Source organism: Lutra lutra, chromosome 4 (genome assembly GCF_902655055.1).
Source record: "Lutra lutra chromosome 4, mLutLut1.2, whole genome shotgun sequence".
NCBI classification, from domain to species: Eukaryota; Metazoa; Chordata; class Mammalia; order Carnivora; family Mustelidae; genus Lutra; species Lutra lutra.
The window spans coordinates 13,397,935-13,413,931 of NC_062281.1; the positions used below are offsets into that span (position 1 = coordinate 13,397,935).

General features: G+C 52.2%; 1 long non-coding RNA gene across 1 annotated transcript in view; it reads right to left on the reverse strand.

Annotated features, from left to right (window-relative positions):
• LOC125098913 (uncharacterized) overlaps positions 1 to 15,997 on the reverse strand; it is a 225,727-nt gene that overhangs the window by 12,865 nt on the left and 196,865 nt on the right. Inside the window, exons 5-9 of the long non-coding RNA XR_007126973.1 lie at positions 14,670 to 14,819; positions 12,264 to 12,366; positions 7,810 to 7,884; positions 7,532 to 7,647; positions 2,325 to 7,301 (exon numbers count right to left, since the gene is read on the reverse strand). This is a non-coding gene — a long non-coding RNA (uncharacterized LOC125098913). The remainder of the gene's footprint in view (positions 1 to 2,324; positions 7,302 to 7,531; positions 7,648 to 7,809; positions 7,885 to 12,263; positions 12,367 to 14,669; positions 14,820 to 15,997) is intronic.

Sequence of the window (15,997 nt, forward strand, 5' to 3'; positions counted from 1 at the left end):
ACTGCATTTGTGTGAAATGTCAGGAAAGGCAAATCCCCTGTGACAGAAATTCTAGGTTGCTCAGGACCCAAGGGGCCAGGGGAAGGGGGAGAAGGAGGTGATAGTTGATGGGGACAGATTTTTTTTCTGAGGTAGTCAAAATGTTCTAAGACTGGTAACTTGTATGATACGTGAATTATATTTCGGCAAAGCTGTTTTAAGAAACCAAACATTCGGAATCAACCCAAATGGAGCCAGTTATGACACATGGGAAAGACACCAGCTTTCCTTCAGTGGGATTTTGACAGATGTGTTTGGCACTGTAGCCCAAGAACCCCATGCCACCTGGGGAGCATCACTGTGGTCCGTGAAGGACCACCTTCCCGTGGTCTCCTTCCCATGAGAACGTCCTCTTACCGCGTTCCCCAGGGGTCCCTGTCCTATCTCCAGAGTCTAAATTCTGAAGAGTCCAGGAGACATTCACCAAATTCATTCACTCATTCCACCAGCATGTACTAAGTTTATATTTAGTAGAAAGCACATAACCACATCTAGTCTTGTCGTATTACCTCCCTGCTCTCAAGGGACTACACTTTTAGGGACATCTTGAATGCTTCTGTACATTTGGCCATGTGTTTAGCAGGTGACACCAGGAGACGGTGGTGGGTGGGGAGGGTATAAACTCATTACGAGAGAAAGGTCAAGAACTGTGAGGCCCAGTGGGGTTGGCTCTCAGTACTGGCTCTACCACTCAGGAAGGCATACCTCTGCCTCTTCCTGCCTCATGTCTCTCCCCTCCAAAGACCAATAACCTGCCCTATGGTGGAGCCATCAGGAGCCCCAGCTCTGGGAACCAAACCCATGCTCTACCACCTACAAGCTGTGATGACCTCAGGCACTCTCTTAACCTCACTTCCCCGTACAGTGAGGATGGCGGCAGTAACAGCCTGCCCTGTGCAGGGTTAGATGGGTTCATACGCGGCTCAGCAAACTGAGGGGCCAAATAGGGAATATTCTGGGGCACTGCGGGCCATGCCATCTCTATACCAGCTCCCCATCTTTACAATCAGAGTGGCAAAGTCACCACAGACAATACCCAAAAGAAAGGGCATGCTGTGTTCCAATAAAACTTTATTTATGGACAATGAAATCCAATTTCATATGATTTTCATGTGTCAGAAAATACAATACTTTTGGATTGTATCTGTCAGCCATTTAGAAATGCGTAGCTCCTGGGCTGTACTAGAAAAGATGGTGGGTCAGATTTGGCCGGTGAGTGGCAGTTTGCCATCCCTCTCCTGACATAAAGCACCTAGAGCAGAGCCCGGCACACAGTGGGCACTCACCACCCCCGGACCATGGCCCCAGCAACGAGAGCCGAGCCCCTGCGTGTGCTAACCACGCGCTGCACACTCCACGCTCCAGGTCGCATTTAAACCTCACCTTGACTGTGTGAGGCAGGTAACGTGACCCCACAGAGGAGAAAGCAAAGCCCTAGGCCGGCAGAGGGACAGCGCTGTCAGAAATCCAGGTCCTTCTGTCGTGAGCTCTGGCTTCTGACCGTTACGAACTACTGTGCCGGCTACCAGGACACAACAGGGAACCAGACCCACTCAGGCTCCGCTCCAAACACCACAAATCATGATTTAATTAATTTGAGACATTTGTTACAGAAAGCAACGGCTGCAAGGAGGAACAAGGATATTACAGAGCCCACGGTGAGGGAGGTCCTCTGGTGAAGGGACACGTAGGTTGGGAACAGCAGCCATGTGTCTGGTGCTGGGCCAAGTGTCAAAGAGAAGAGGCTAGAAAAGGCACGTCCACCCTGGCTCCCTACTGCGGGGGGCTCAGAGGCGTGACGGTGTCAGATGCGGTGGTGGAGAGAGAAACCCATCCAGACTTCCCGAACGGCCTGCAGCAAGAGCAACAGCCTAGTCTATCTCAGGGGACACATCCTCGTGAAATAGGAAAACACAGTCGTGAAGATTTAACCATGTTAATATTCACGGAAGCCCTGTTTGTAATAGTACAAGTGTGGAATTCGTAAGTGCCCCCAGACCCTTAAGAAAAACTGGGAGGGCCTTTGCCCCTTCTGTGTGAACAATGGTGCAGCTGCGTGTCCCAGCAATCAGACGGTGAGGGGGCAGAAGGAGGCACGCCAATGTGGAAGGCCAGACGCCGCACATCGTAGCTCTGTGCACACTAACGGGTGCCCTACCCTGATCTGCCTCGGAGGCATACGCATCGACAGCGCTCCTTTCCGTCAGTCACCTCTGAAGGATAACAAGTCCTGTAGCTTCCTGCCCTTGTGTGTTTGGATTGGGTGATGCTTCTGGAATAGATACTCGGTGATTTATGAGAAGAAATGAAGGACAGCTGGTGGCCGGACAGGAGTTCAATTCTCCAAAGCCGCTTGGCTTTGGTAAAGCAGAAGGACTATGTGTTCATTCAACAGGCGCCTCCGTGGGGAGAGTCCGCCACACGCCAGGCTCTGGGGCGTGCGCTGCAGAGGGAGGTCCGTGAGGCTGACGGGGCCCCGATTTCGTTGGGGAGGGCTGGTCAGGTGAACACGTCAGTGCACGCAGGGGTGGATGTCCCACCGTATTTGCAGAGGGACCATCAGATCCTGGGGAAGGCAGAGATCCTGTCCCAGAACATGAAGCAGCCTCAGTGACTGCGCATACGCTCGGCTAACAGTCTACTGGACGGAGGACTCCTGGGAGCTGGGAGCAGCCTGGTGTTTGGGCTCAACTCGAGGCCCTTGGCCTTTGTCTTTCTTGTCCACAAGGCCAACGTCCTCTCTGGGCCACTGTGTGGAGCAGTTAAGTTTCGGGAAGCGTTCTTTAGTGGCAAAGCTCTGCACACACGACGGGAATAACTTAATGCCAAGATCTGAACCCCTTCCTACAAGGGTTGACAACCTGGAATTTCAATCTTGATGGATGCCAAAGGATGGGGAAGAAAACATGTTTACAACAGAAAGACTCCACAGAGAAAGACAGTGAGCAGTGTGACTCCCCGTCACCACACCCTGGCCAGCCTCCCCGCTTCTGTGCCTTCCAACTCGGCCAACACCAAGGCAGCTCCTGACTTTCTGGAACACAGTGTTTGTAACCCCGAGGGTAGTCTGTACATTTTACATTGGAGACACTTTCTCTGTGTAATTTTGTTGACATTTGTTAAAGGGAAGTATTTAGGACCTATGGCCTTGAATAAAAAACCTACATACATCTCACCTCTGCCATATGGAAGAGAAAAGGCTTTCCAGTGAGGTGGACAAAGGTTTAAATGCTGGCTCCTTCTGGAAATTGTTTATTATTTCCTACTTTCAGGATAATGGTATCTTTCCTGCAGGGTAATAATTACAGCAACATATGTATAAAGCATATATATTCAATAAATGACAGTTGTTTTTTTGTTTTTGTTTTTTTGGTTTTTTTTCTCCCTAGTGGGAAGACTCAGGGAACAACGAAACAGGGTCACATTGCCCAGAATTGTACCTTGGGGAGAATCAGCTCATTACGAAAGGCAGGGTTGGAGGCCCAGGGTGGTCTGGCCACCCAGAGCTAACCCTGACCTTGGCTCAGCCTGGAAAAGGTGAAGCAAGGAGACCACATCTTCCTTGGTGGTGTGGGAAAGTTTAATTGGACTGAAACTCCAAATATGAAACCAGCCCTGTGCTTTGCTTCACCCCCTCACCCTCCCAAGATCCCAACTGTGTGTAAGTAGAAAGTACTGGGTTTTTCTGAAAGAAAACAGGAAAGCGACTGAATCAGAGAATGAAGGTGGTAGCCGGGGGACAAGCCACCAGCAGAAGCGGCAGAGTGTGGGTCCCAGGCAGATCACCCCAGAGCAACTGGGCAAGCAGGACTGGGATGGGGCTGAGGAGGGTCCATATCTCACCAGGACCTGCTGACACTCTGCTTCTCAAGGACAGGCTAGGTCCTTGAGACACTCTAGCTGCTCCTAGAGTGAGGGTACCAGGCATGGGCCTGGAAAGGGCTCAGTCCAAATTCCAGCTGGGCACCAGCTCTCATGTCCAACTTTAAAATTTTCTCAGAAACATGACCCAGGCCCAGGGCAAGGCAGGCTGCAAAGATGTACGCACAAGGAAATAACCTTAGAATCGAGGCACTCTGGGCACTTAAGTGGAGCAGCTGGTTAAGTGTCTGACTGTTGATCTCGGCTCGGTCATGATCTCAGAGTCATGGGATGGAGCCCTGCATCAGGCTCCATGCTCACTGTGGAGTCTGCTTGCCCCTCTCCCTCTGCTCCTCCCCCTGCGCTCTCTTGCTCACGCTCTCTCTCAAATATATAAATAAATAAAATTCTTTAAAAAAAAGTGATGTACTAAATTTCATACACACACAGAGATTGTGCATTCATATGTACGTGTACACGTATACACACAAATACAGACAGGCACTCTTAGGTGTGTGTATGCATGTGCACAAATGCATGTGCACTCAACACACACGCATATGTGTACACGCACACCCACGTGCGTACACACAGGCATATCCTCACACAAGCTCTACTTTAGTACCAGTATCGTCCCCATCTTCCTGAAGAGGAGCCTGAGTCGTGGAAACAGGAAACTTGTCACCCAGTCAGTCTGCGGCAGAGGCAGGCTCTGGAACAAGATGGCCGTCCCCAAGCCCCTGCTGAGACTCACTAGATGATCACAGATAAGCCAGGACGGGAGCCATCGAAGTTGAGAGTCATCAACTCTGAAAGCAGCTTGCGCGCTGGGGTTGGGGTGTCCAGTGCGGGTGGCCGAGAACCCCTCCCACTTCTGTCCACGTGCGCTGTTTCCCCATCCCGTGCCGGCCTTGATTTCTCCTGCCCCGGACTCTGGGCTGACCTGGGACCCCCTGAGCAGGAGAACTGAAAGGGAGTGAGGTCCTGAGCATTCTGCGCCTTGCCCCAGGAGACCAGGCGGGGGGGTCCAGCTGCCGCGGTGTCAAGAACGTCGGGCTGGACGACGATGGCGAGATGGCAGAGAAAGGGCGAGCCCCCAGGTGCTGCCGTCATCCCAGCAGAGGCCCCAGCTGTGTGAGGGAAGCCTCACAGAGCTCCCCCGGGAACGCAGCCACACGGACTCCGAGTGTGGCCGAAGAAACTCCCGGCAGGGCTCAGCCACCCTACAAGACTGAGAAGGATAAACGGTCCTGGTTTTAAGCCACTAAGGTCAGGGGTGGTTTGCCGTACAGACAACTGGGTCATGTACCTATGGGGCTCTCAGACAAGTACAATTTTACAATGAGCAACGTTATTTGTTGAGCACAATGCCAGACAGCCTAGGAAGCTCTCTGTGTTTATTGTCCTGTTTGTCTGTATCTCTGCTCGCTCGCCTAGCATGTGCTCATACTTTTTCCAACTTACCCACAAAGAGACTAAAGCCCGGTGATGCGAGCAAATAAGCCTCCCCAGGCAGTGGTGGTTCTTGGACGTGGACCCACATCGGTCTCGTTCTCACTGCGGGTACTACTCAGGCTTCTCCAGGGAAGGGAAGTCATAGCATGCGCGTGCACACTCACTTGGAGGTGGACACCATGGCCCACTGAGCTGACAGACAAAAGAAACCCTGACACTGCATTCCCCCTACCCTGAACCTCTTTGCCTGGCAAAGCTGGACCCCACGTTCCTGGCCCACAGTGATGCTGTACCACCATGGAGTGCATAGATAGCGAAATAAAGGAGCCCTGCTGTCAGAGTCTGTCACATGGAACGGCAGGATGCCTCACAGATGTGGCAAAAGGCTGCTGGCCATGGAAGCCGCCATGGAACTAGCTTGGAGGAGAGGGCAACTGCAGGGCTGAGGCAGACTGGAGGTGCTTCCGTCAACAGGGGACGGGAACAAAGATGGCAGCATGGAAGGCCCCGTGGAAAAGGAGGGAAGGACCTGAGGTTGGTTCTAGGACCTGGCTTACTCCTAAACAGCCGTGTGACTGTGGACTGTATGTCACCTCTCTGGGCCTCGTGTCCCCAAAGCAAGCTTGGTGATGTCCAAAGAACCGTCCACTTCTGTCCATGACTCTCTGTGGCTTTGGATGCCGCACCAGTCGTTGCCTAGCATCTACTTTTGACGGAGGGACGCCCAGGGAACACCACTTTGCCACCATAAAGACTGTGGGGCTGAGCCCGTCCCTGCTTTCTGGTGGCCATACAGTAAGTTTCCAATGGAACCTCCAAAACCCAGGAACCCCCAAGCCTGGGCATCTCTCCTACTGGTTAGTCCCACCCTGTTCCCACTCTGTGCTGACATACTGAATTCAAACTCCCCTTTTGTAAGAACTCACACTCAACCAACACCTCTGAACGTGTCCTGCAGCCACCCAGCAGCTTCTCCGTTCACGCAGAAGACTGGCGAGAGGTTATCACTGTCATTGGGGTTTGTTTCCTTGTCCCACTGAAGCCAGTGACTTCCTCCGAGCTGGTATCAGGCAGGCCAGGAAGTTTCTTTTTCCCTGTAATCCATTGTATGTGGGAAGATCAGAAGGACCTGTCGAGCGCGAGGACGGAACCAGCTGGGCACGTGGAGATAGGGGCTGGCCCTCGCGACTTCCCCCAGCCCTTCTGGTCACTCAGCCAGTCCCGAGCAGGGGGCTATGCTGACGGACAGTGAGGACAACAGGAGACTTGCAACGATAATTAATCAGGAGCATTATCATCGCCCTGGAGAACCTCTGGGCTGCTCCAAAGCCAGTTAGGAAACTGACCTCACCCCCTTCCTGTCTCCTAAACCCACTGTCTCCACTCACCTAGGACCAAGGGATGGAATATTTCTCCATGCCCGGCCCAACAAAGCCTGCCTGAGGAGCCCGTGTGGGCGTCAGATGAGAGCGCCTCTCATCTCACGTCACGAATGGGAACGCTAAGGCCGACAATCATACCAGTGGATAGAAAGTCCTTGGAGCACGAAAAGCCCCATTGTAAGTGCCAGGCGTGCAGTGGTTTGCAGACTCGCCACCTCCCGAAGCAGCCCACACCCTAATCCCTGAAGCCTGTGACTATTTAAGTTGCCCGGCAAATGCAGATTCAAGTGGCAGAGGAAAAGAAAGTGAATGTGGCGACGTTAAAATAGAAAGATTATCGTGCATGATTTCTGTGGGCCCAATATAATCAGAAGAATCCAAAAATGGGAGAGGGAGGCAGAAGAGAGAAGCAGTCAGGGTTAGACGTGACTATGCAAGAAAGGCACAGACGGGGTTAGGTCACCGGCTCTGAGAAGCAAGAACACTTATCCCCCGGAGCCGCAGAAGGAGGCAGGCCTGTGTTCCTTGATTTTAACCCAGGGAGACCCGAGCTGGACTTCTCACCTGTGGAATTGTGAGATAATACACTGTGCTACTTGAAGACACTAAGTTGGTAGTAATTTGTTACGGCAGCAAAGGAAACCAAATACGTGAACCAACTCACTCAGTTAATTAACATTCTTACAATAACTCTATGAAGTGACCTAATGGTATCCACTGTAGCTGCAAGGATGCCGTGTGACAAAACAGCCCAACTCCCAGCAAACGACAAGGAGCACTGCTTTCTCACTCACATGTCTGCTGTCAGCTGGGGGCTGGCTGGTACCAGGCGGGCATGTCCGCACTCCACTCCATACGAGCTGTGAATTCAGAATCTGCTCCATGTCTCTTGTCCTTTGTGGACTGGAGGCTGTCAGAGGCACCTTGTCACCATGAAAGCCATGCAAGCAAAGAAGCCCAACCTCGTACAATTTGCGTCTTCCACTCCCATTATGCTGCTAACACCCCACAGACCAAAACAAGTCACATAGCCGAGATGGATGTCTCTGCGAGGAGGACTGCCCCTGCTCACCTGAAGGCCACGGCCACAGAGTCCACGTGTTAATTTGATGATGGGGGAGGAAAGCACTGGACCTGGTTGTTCCATCTACCACAGAAAGGCACTACTGTCAGCATTCCAGTTTACAAATGAGGAAACCAAGGCACAGAGTCTCATCCAGGATCCCACCGCTAGTCAATAACGCAACCAGGATCAAAATCCGATCTGGCTTCTGAAACTTCAGAAGAACCTATGGGTCAAGGACCTACTAAGTGAGGGAGCTAGGACACCATGGATCTAAATGTCACAGTCTCTGGGGCAGGAGGGGGTGCCCTCCAGGAGGGGGGTGGTTTGCAGTGATCTCCAGAAGTAAGAAGACAGTGTCAGAGGTTGCCCATCGAAAGTCCAGCCAGGCTGAATTGTTAGTCTCATCAGCAAGGCCCTGCTGTTAGGGCTAGGCCTGGGGCCAAACCACCTTCCAGGGACGAGGTGCACAGGGAACCAGCGTCCAGGATGAGCCAGCTGTCCATGGCCATCACAGGACCAAACGTCCTTCTCCTCCTGCCTTGGAGGGGCTGGACCAGCTGCTCGACAGGCCAGTCTGCAAGAAGCCGGCATGTGGGCTCCTTGGAAAGTTGTGTATCCGAAGGCCAGAATGAGGTAAAGGGGTGGTGAGGGATGCAGAGAGAAAGGATTAGCCACATAATGTGGAGGGGGGGATGATGGAGACAGGGAGCGAGGGAGGAGGAGTGAGCCGGAGAGAGGAAGCCGGAAGGAGGGCGATCAGGAGAGAGGAGGAGAGCAAAGCCATGTTTAGAATTCAACATTACAGAGAAATTTTATTTGAAGGCCACAGGCAGGGAATTCCTGGAAAGGGTCAGAAAGTCACACCAATGATTCTGGGCATCTGGGGTCACAGTGTGAAGGTGGCAGTTCCTTACCGTCCTGTCCAGAGACCCAGACACTCTTGGGGGCCTTCAGCCTTGTGGCATAGGCAGGGGGTGTGGTCCCCAGAAGCCCACCACACCTGGCCCTGCAACTGAAGTCAGTGAACACTCCAGTTATGGCGAGGGCATACTAAGGCTGAGAGGAGGCTTGGGGACCACCCTCTGTGTCCTCCGGGAACTACGTCCCTAATCCTTGTCATCCAGCCAGGCCATCCCCTGCTGGGGAGGGGGGTCTGCTCCCTCCTAGCTACTTCTACCTGAAAGGGGTGTGAAGCACTCTCCCCAGAGACAAGAAGCCCACTAGGAGGGCAAGGGCAGTGAAGACTTTGTGGGTCACCTATGAGCCCTTGCTCACCTCCCGATGCTCCTGTACCACTGTACAAGGGCGACAGCACTGCTCAAGTCCGAGCTAAGAACATCCTAGCTCAGGGAAGTGAGAGGTTTTCCATAGTCCCCAGTTAGTGACTATAGGGGGACCCTGACTGCAGTCCAGGTCTGCTGGGCTCATTCCAGGTCCCTCCGCCCCCGACCATGCCACCATCCCTGGGCCCAGCACAGAAACTACAGTGAGGACCTCCCTGAGAGATGGGACACTGGCCCTTTGATTCATGTGTCCATCGATTCACTGAGCATCCCCTCTGGGGAAGCGCCAGCAGGCTCTGCCAGAGGGGTTAAGAGCAAGGACCCTGGAGCCATGGTTTGGTTTTAAGATCTACCAGATGGGGCAGCTGGGCCGTGCTACTTAACCTTTCTGTGCCTCGGTTTGCTGATTTGTAAAATGAAGGCAGTGACAGCATCTATATGTCAATAGGGTCTCATGAGGATTAAGTGGCTGGGTAAACATCACACCTAGAACCATGGCTGGCCCATGGTCAGTATGATCAAAGTACTGGCTTTCATTGTTCTTACTGCGGTAGATGAAATTGACCCCATCTTTGCATTTTCAGGAGTACAGTCTCATGAAGGAGGACAGATGTTAAATAAGCACAAATAAATCTATCATGATAGATCACACTAGGAAGGAAAAGCAAGGAATAGTGGGAGGAAACAACGGGAGTGGTGAAGAGTGAGAAAGCATGCAAAAATAGAGGGAATGAGCATTCCAAGCAGAGACACAGCATGTACCAAGGCCCTGAGGTGGGCAGGAATAGGATGTATCACTCAGCAGATGTCAGTGTGGCTGAAGAACAGTGAGCAAGGAGAGAAATCCAGGCCAATTCATGTAAAGCCCCATGGGGGATTTGGGGTTTTATCCCAAGAACGGAAATGGGAAGTCCTCGGTATGTTCAGTGGGACAGACACAATTTGATTCACATTTCGTAAAGATCGTGCTGGTTGCCAAGTACAGATGGGATTGCAGTGGGACAAGGATGAATCCGGGAGTTGAATTTGGAAGCTCTAGCTATGACCTATGGGGAGATGAGGATGATTTGGGTAGGAAAGTAGGTAGTGGATGAAAAATAAACTCAACTAAAACCCCAGTTGCTTGAGGCTCACGAGGAGAGAAACCCCAAGTCAGTCAGCCAGGATGGTCAGCTTGCTGGCTCCCTCCCACTGCGCTGGCCAGGGAAAAGCTGTCATGAATACTCAAGGCAAGATCATGATCATTTGGGTTGGAACTTTCTACAACACCCCTCTTGGAGGACTTCATCTAACAAGGCCTGTGCCAGGTCCATGATGCAAAGTGCTGCTGACCTTGGAGCTCTCCCCCTCCATTGTAGGAAGGGAGGCCATGACAAGGAGAGTCTGCAGATTGGATAGTCTCAATCTTGACAAGGCCACTCATGGCATCTTGAGAGGGGACCCCATGCTCTGATCTGGGGGGTGGGGGCATTCACCTGAAGGGAGACATCATCTCCTTGGTCATGGAACTCTTCCCACACCCCCCAGCCCGCATCAGGTTCTGAGCTGCCCATGGGGAGGGACCACGTCCCTCCAGGTCTGTAGTCCATGACTGCCACAGACTCTTGGGTAAGGCAACCTTCTTACTAGAGGACGGGCTCCATAAGGACAGTCTCTGTTTTACGCCTCCTTCCAACTCCAGTGCCAAGAACAGACCTACTACAAGATGTGCGTTCAGTCAAATGTCGCTCAACCGAAGAACAAATGACTCTCCTCCATTCCCTTGGAGTCAACTGCTCAATCACTGAATTGATGGCCAAGCTGAGAATCAGGATGTACTGTAGCCAATGCCCTAGAGCAATCTACGTCATGCTGGGAAGTCAGACAAAGGCAGAAAGAGGCAAGGTCTATTCTGGCTGTCCAGACAGGAGGCACTAAGATGGAGTCCTTCCAACAGAGGAAGTTGACTTCAAGGCAGAAGAGCCCAGAGGGAAAGTGAATGATGGAATGGAATTTGAGCAGAGGCAAGGTTTGGGTAAGCTGAGGGGCAGCCAGTTAGAGAGAGGGGACCCCTCACTCACTGAACACCTGTCCCTGGGCAAGCCCCAGAGGGATTCTTCTCCAAAGAACCCTGGTGCTGGAGCTCACAGCCCATGTCACAGTTGAGGACACTAAAGTTCAGTCTGGTTTAGTGACTAGCCCACCGTCATAGAGCAAGGAGCTGGTAGAGCAGGGGAGGAGCCCAGCCCTGTCTGTGGTCCCCTCAGGAGAAGACATGACAGGATCAGGTACAAAAGTCAAAGGAAGATAGTGGTTGGTTCAAAAGACAGGGATGGGCCCTGCATGAGAGGCATCATCGCAGAGGTGACCAGCACAGCATCATAGGGTGGGGTGACACTGAGGGGAGCTTTAATGGGTGATAGGAGGAATGACTGTCTTTGATCGGAGAGGGACAAAGGCAGAACGGTGCTTTCAGAAAGAGGACCTGCTATCAGGAGGTGAGGAGAGAGACAGGGAGCCTAAGCACGCCCCACCAGAGGGTGGGACTGGAGAGGCGGGGGAGAGACGGAAGAAAGCAGGACTTGGGGCCAACAGGAAGGATGTGAAGCAGGGGCAGGACTGCTGGCTGGAACAGGTCCAGGGAGAGGGAGAAACCACTTCTCCTTCCCTTTCTGATGATGGCAAGATTATGACTGCAGAGCAGGGCTGCACAGGGCAGGACTTCCCAAAAATCAGGAGGGAAAGAGCTCTGCGCATGTGTCCAAAACGGAGCCTGCAGTCTCCAAATCATGTGGTCACCTCTGACCTCCTCTACCCACCCTGGAGCTTCATCTGCAGTGAGCTCTGGCTTTGGGCCCTCGGGGACCCCACAGTGCCCCTTCCACCAGATATCAGGGCAAAAGAGAGACACAGAAATCACGGAGATCCAAAGTGGCCAGAGACCGCAATGGAGGCGGTGTCACCTCATGTGATGGGTAGAAACCTAGGCGCAAGAGGTAAACGACTTGTCTAATGTCACACAGGGGGAGGGACAGAATCAGGACTCAGATGCAAGGCCTTTGGTATAGACCTTGCCCATATCCATCTGGGACTCAGCAGGAGCAGCCAATGAGTACCCTGACCTTCCTCCCTTCCCGCCCACCCACCCTACCTCACAAACAGAAGCCACCCACCCTACCTCCCAAATACCCATCCTACCTCCCAAACAGGGCCCAGGAGCCCCGTGTGGCATCCATCCTGTTGCACCCACATAGGACAGCCTCTCTGTGCCAGGACAAGGTGGAGGATGGGTGGGGGGCATCTGGAGGGGGACAAGGAGGTCATGCGGCACCTCGCCCCTCCCACAGCCAAGACTGTGGCAGGTACTTGGGCCTGAGCTGCCTCCCCTCTGTAGAACCGTGGGGCAGAGGCCCCAGGCCTGGGCTCTGCAGCAGGAGGCCACCTGGCTCTCTGTCAAGGGTAAGGCCCCACAGGTGCCAGTGCTCTGTCTCTACCCCCAGCTGCTCCAGCATCTTCACATCCCCTCCTTCCTTCCTCATTCACTTGGCCTGCCCTGCCTTGCTTCGATCATATGCAAAAATCTCCCAACGGTCTGCTTCCAGAGACAAGGCAGGCAGTTGGGAGTGGTTGGTTGTCATGCGGAAGAGACAGTGGCCAGCTGATGCCCGGTACACAGCAATGTGCCCACCCTGAGCCCCCGGCCACCCCCCTCCCGCCCTGCCTGCCAGCCCCACACACTGAGGCCCGGCTGCCGGTAAAAAGAAAGGGCTCCTATCTCTGATTCCTCAGGGCCTCTGATAAGAAATGTCATCCCTCGCTGGGTAATATTACCCACCCGATAAGAATCTCTATCAAGCTCAAACATATGGCTGGCTACAGAACACAGAGCCCAGCAGAGCAGGATAATTTTATTTGCTTAAGCTGAAAGCCCTAGGCGGCCAAGAGAAGTACACTGAATAAAAGAGGAAGGAGCCAAATTTTAACCTCTCTGACTTGCAGAGGGGATTTTCCCAGGGAAGGCTGGGGCACCTGAGGACAATAGGGAGCCCTCCTCACTTTCCTCCCTACAGGGAAACACTCTCCCCTGGTCTCCCCTCAAAGGGCACTTTCACTTATGCTAGTTATCAAAGCTACTCACTCCTCAAGACAACCTCAAGAGAAGCATTTTTTATTCTCCTCTTACAGACCAGGAAATTGAGATTCAGCAAGGTTAAGTAACCTGGCCAAGGTCACACAGGCAGCCAAGCAAGAGCTCAGACTTAGACCCCATTGGATCTGACTCACCAGCATGCAGCTGCTGGGTCACCTGGCTCCTGGGACTAAATTAATCAATTGGGTCAGATGTGCCCAACTTGTCCGTTTCAAAGGTCCACGGCAAGCCTCTCCCTATCCCTGGGTCTCTACAATCTGGAACGACAAGGAAGCCTGGCAGGGCACAGAAATTCAAGGGAGAGAGGAGGGGGAGGCCCAGATCAGTGGAGAGGTGGGAGCGACAGAACATGGTAAGTGGGGGTGCCGGAAGGACAGGAGGTTCCTTGCGGCGAGGTGGCTGTTAGCACACCCCACACTCTTCCAGGCCCTCCTTGCTTCATCAACATTGGTAAGGCTGAGAGTGCATTTTGAAACTGATTATCGTTTTAAGATGGTTCCATTTTCCTTCATCAAGCCACTCGTTCTTTTTAATAGCTGCACAGTGCTCCATTCCACGGACCCAATCCCGAACTGAGGGGCTTTAAGGATGATGTCTCACAAAGACGCATGGACAGGTGAAACCCAGAGGAATTTCTTCAGGGCCGTGAAGCCTGCATATGATACTACAATGCTAGATACCTGATGCACATTTGTTGGAAAAGGGGCAACACCAGGAGTGGATCCTAACATAAACTATGGACTCTGCGTGATGATGACGTATCAGCGTACATTTGTCGGCTGTAACAAGCATCCCAGTCTGGTGTGGGATGCTGATAGTGCACCCGTGGGGACAGGGTGGATATGAGAGCTCCCTGCGTTTTCTACCCAATTCTTCTCAGACCCTAAAACTGCTTTGAAAAATAAAGTCTGTTTAATGATAATAAAAACCAATCGATCACACAAGTGTGAATCACAATTGGCTCAGTTGTATTCTGTTAACTGCTGACTTTCTTTTCCCCCGAGTTTGGGTCAGACTCTCCTGCTTCTTTATGTATCCAGTAATCTGATTAAAAACGAGGCTTCGGGTGTCAATAAATAAATAAATCGTCTTATCACTTGCCACTTCAGCCGTATTGAGATGAAGATGCTATTCACACCATCTGCACCTGGGCAGGTGAATTCCTAGAATTCACCCAGTGCCTTAGAAACTCTGTTTTTTCTCTCCTTATGCAGCAAAGTCTCGACACTGAGCATCACCGAGCTGGTGGCTCCTGGCATGCCCACCCTTCTCAGACCTCAGTGGGACTCTGCTAACAGGGCCTTACTAATCCTCGGTGAGCAGCTCCTGCCATTTCCACAAAAGCATATGAGGAAACAAACATATTTCCACTTCTGGTTGCCAAAAACCCCCATTCTTCCTGCCCCTGGTGGGTTCGTTCTGAAATCAAGCTGAACACTAAGCAACACACCAACCTCTCCTCATTCAGGCCATCTCCAGAGCTGGTCAGCATTCTTCTTTTCCTTCTGGGCCCAGAGATGTTCAGGAATGCAGATAGCCCAAGGCTGGATAGAGGCAAATCTCCACAGGAGCTCAGGACTCCGCTGAAATCACAGCCTGACAACCTAGGAAAACACAGTAAATATCAATTATGCCATTTGGAGCCCGAGGCACCTTGAAGAAAATCATCCATTACAAACAGAAAATCCTCTGATAGTCAGAAGATAAAGAACACTTATCTCCCTGGCTGAAATGAAGAAGAACCTAGAGGTTGATATCCACTGAAGACAGCCGTGGATGCTGAGGGGCACACAGACATGAGTACAGCAGAGCCCCTCCCTGTTCTAAAGGAGTCAAGACCCACTGGAGGGTCCTGAGAGAAAGGCTGTGATCCACATGGTCATAGAGGGAGGGGCCAAGAGCTTTGGGAACAAAGAGAAAGGAGGCACAGACTCTCGCTGCACAAGATAAAGAAGAGGCTATTTGAGCTAGGTATTGAAGAGTAGGGGTCACCAGGCAGAGAAAGGGGAGGGGACTTTCAGATGTCTTAACATCAAGTGTGACATGGAGTGTGAAAGCTTGGCCAGGGGCTAGGCGGTAAAGGATACCCCTCATGCTATGTTAAGAAGTTTCACTTTCCTCTACAGATGTGATGGGAGTCACAGAGACTGCTGAGCAGCAGACTGACAGATCACCACCATGAAGGGACCCTCGGCCACAGGGGACTCAGTATACACGGCTCCCAAGTCATTCTGCAAAGCAGCAGACATAGTGGTTAAACCAGTAGCCTCCAGAGCCAGAAATCTGTCTTCAAATTCCAGCTCTGCCACCACCAGGTTGCGCAAGTTGCTTATCTAGTCCAGTGTTCTCATCTGTGAAATGGGAACAGCAGCAGAGGCCTGTTCTTTGTGTTAGCATGTGGACGGTGAATTGGATAAAGTTGGTATATGTAAGGTGCTCAGACCAGTGTCTGGCACATGACAGGGGCACAACACATGACAGTTTGGGGGGTTGCTCCCATCATCCTTGTTCCCCCTGTTTCCTCTTTCAGCATTGCCCTTTCTTTGGAGACATGAGCTGCCCTGAATCTGAGCGAAGGTGAGCAGGCTTAAGTCCTGGTTTTGCTCAAGGAGGGCTGGAACTCTTGTCTGAAATAGACTTTGAGGACTACTGGTTTCTCATCAGCTTCCCAGCATCCCTGTAGCAGGTGCTGTCAGACGGGCTCTCAGCATGGCTGCACCACAGAATCACCTGGCGAGATGTTGTAACCTCAGTGCCCAGGCCTCACTCCAATGTCAGAATC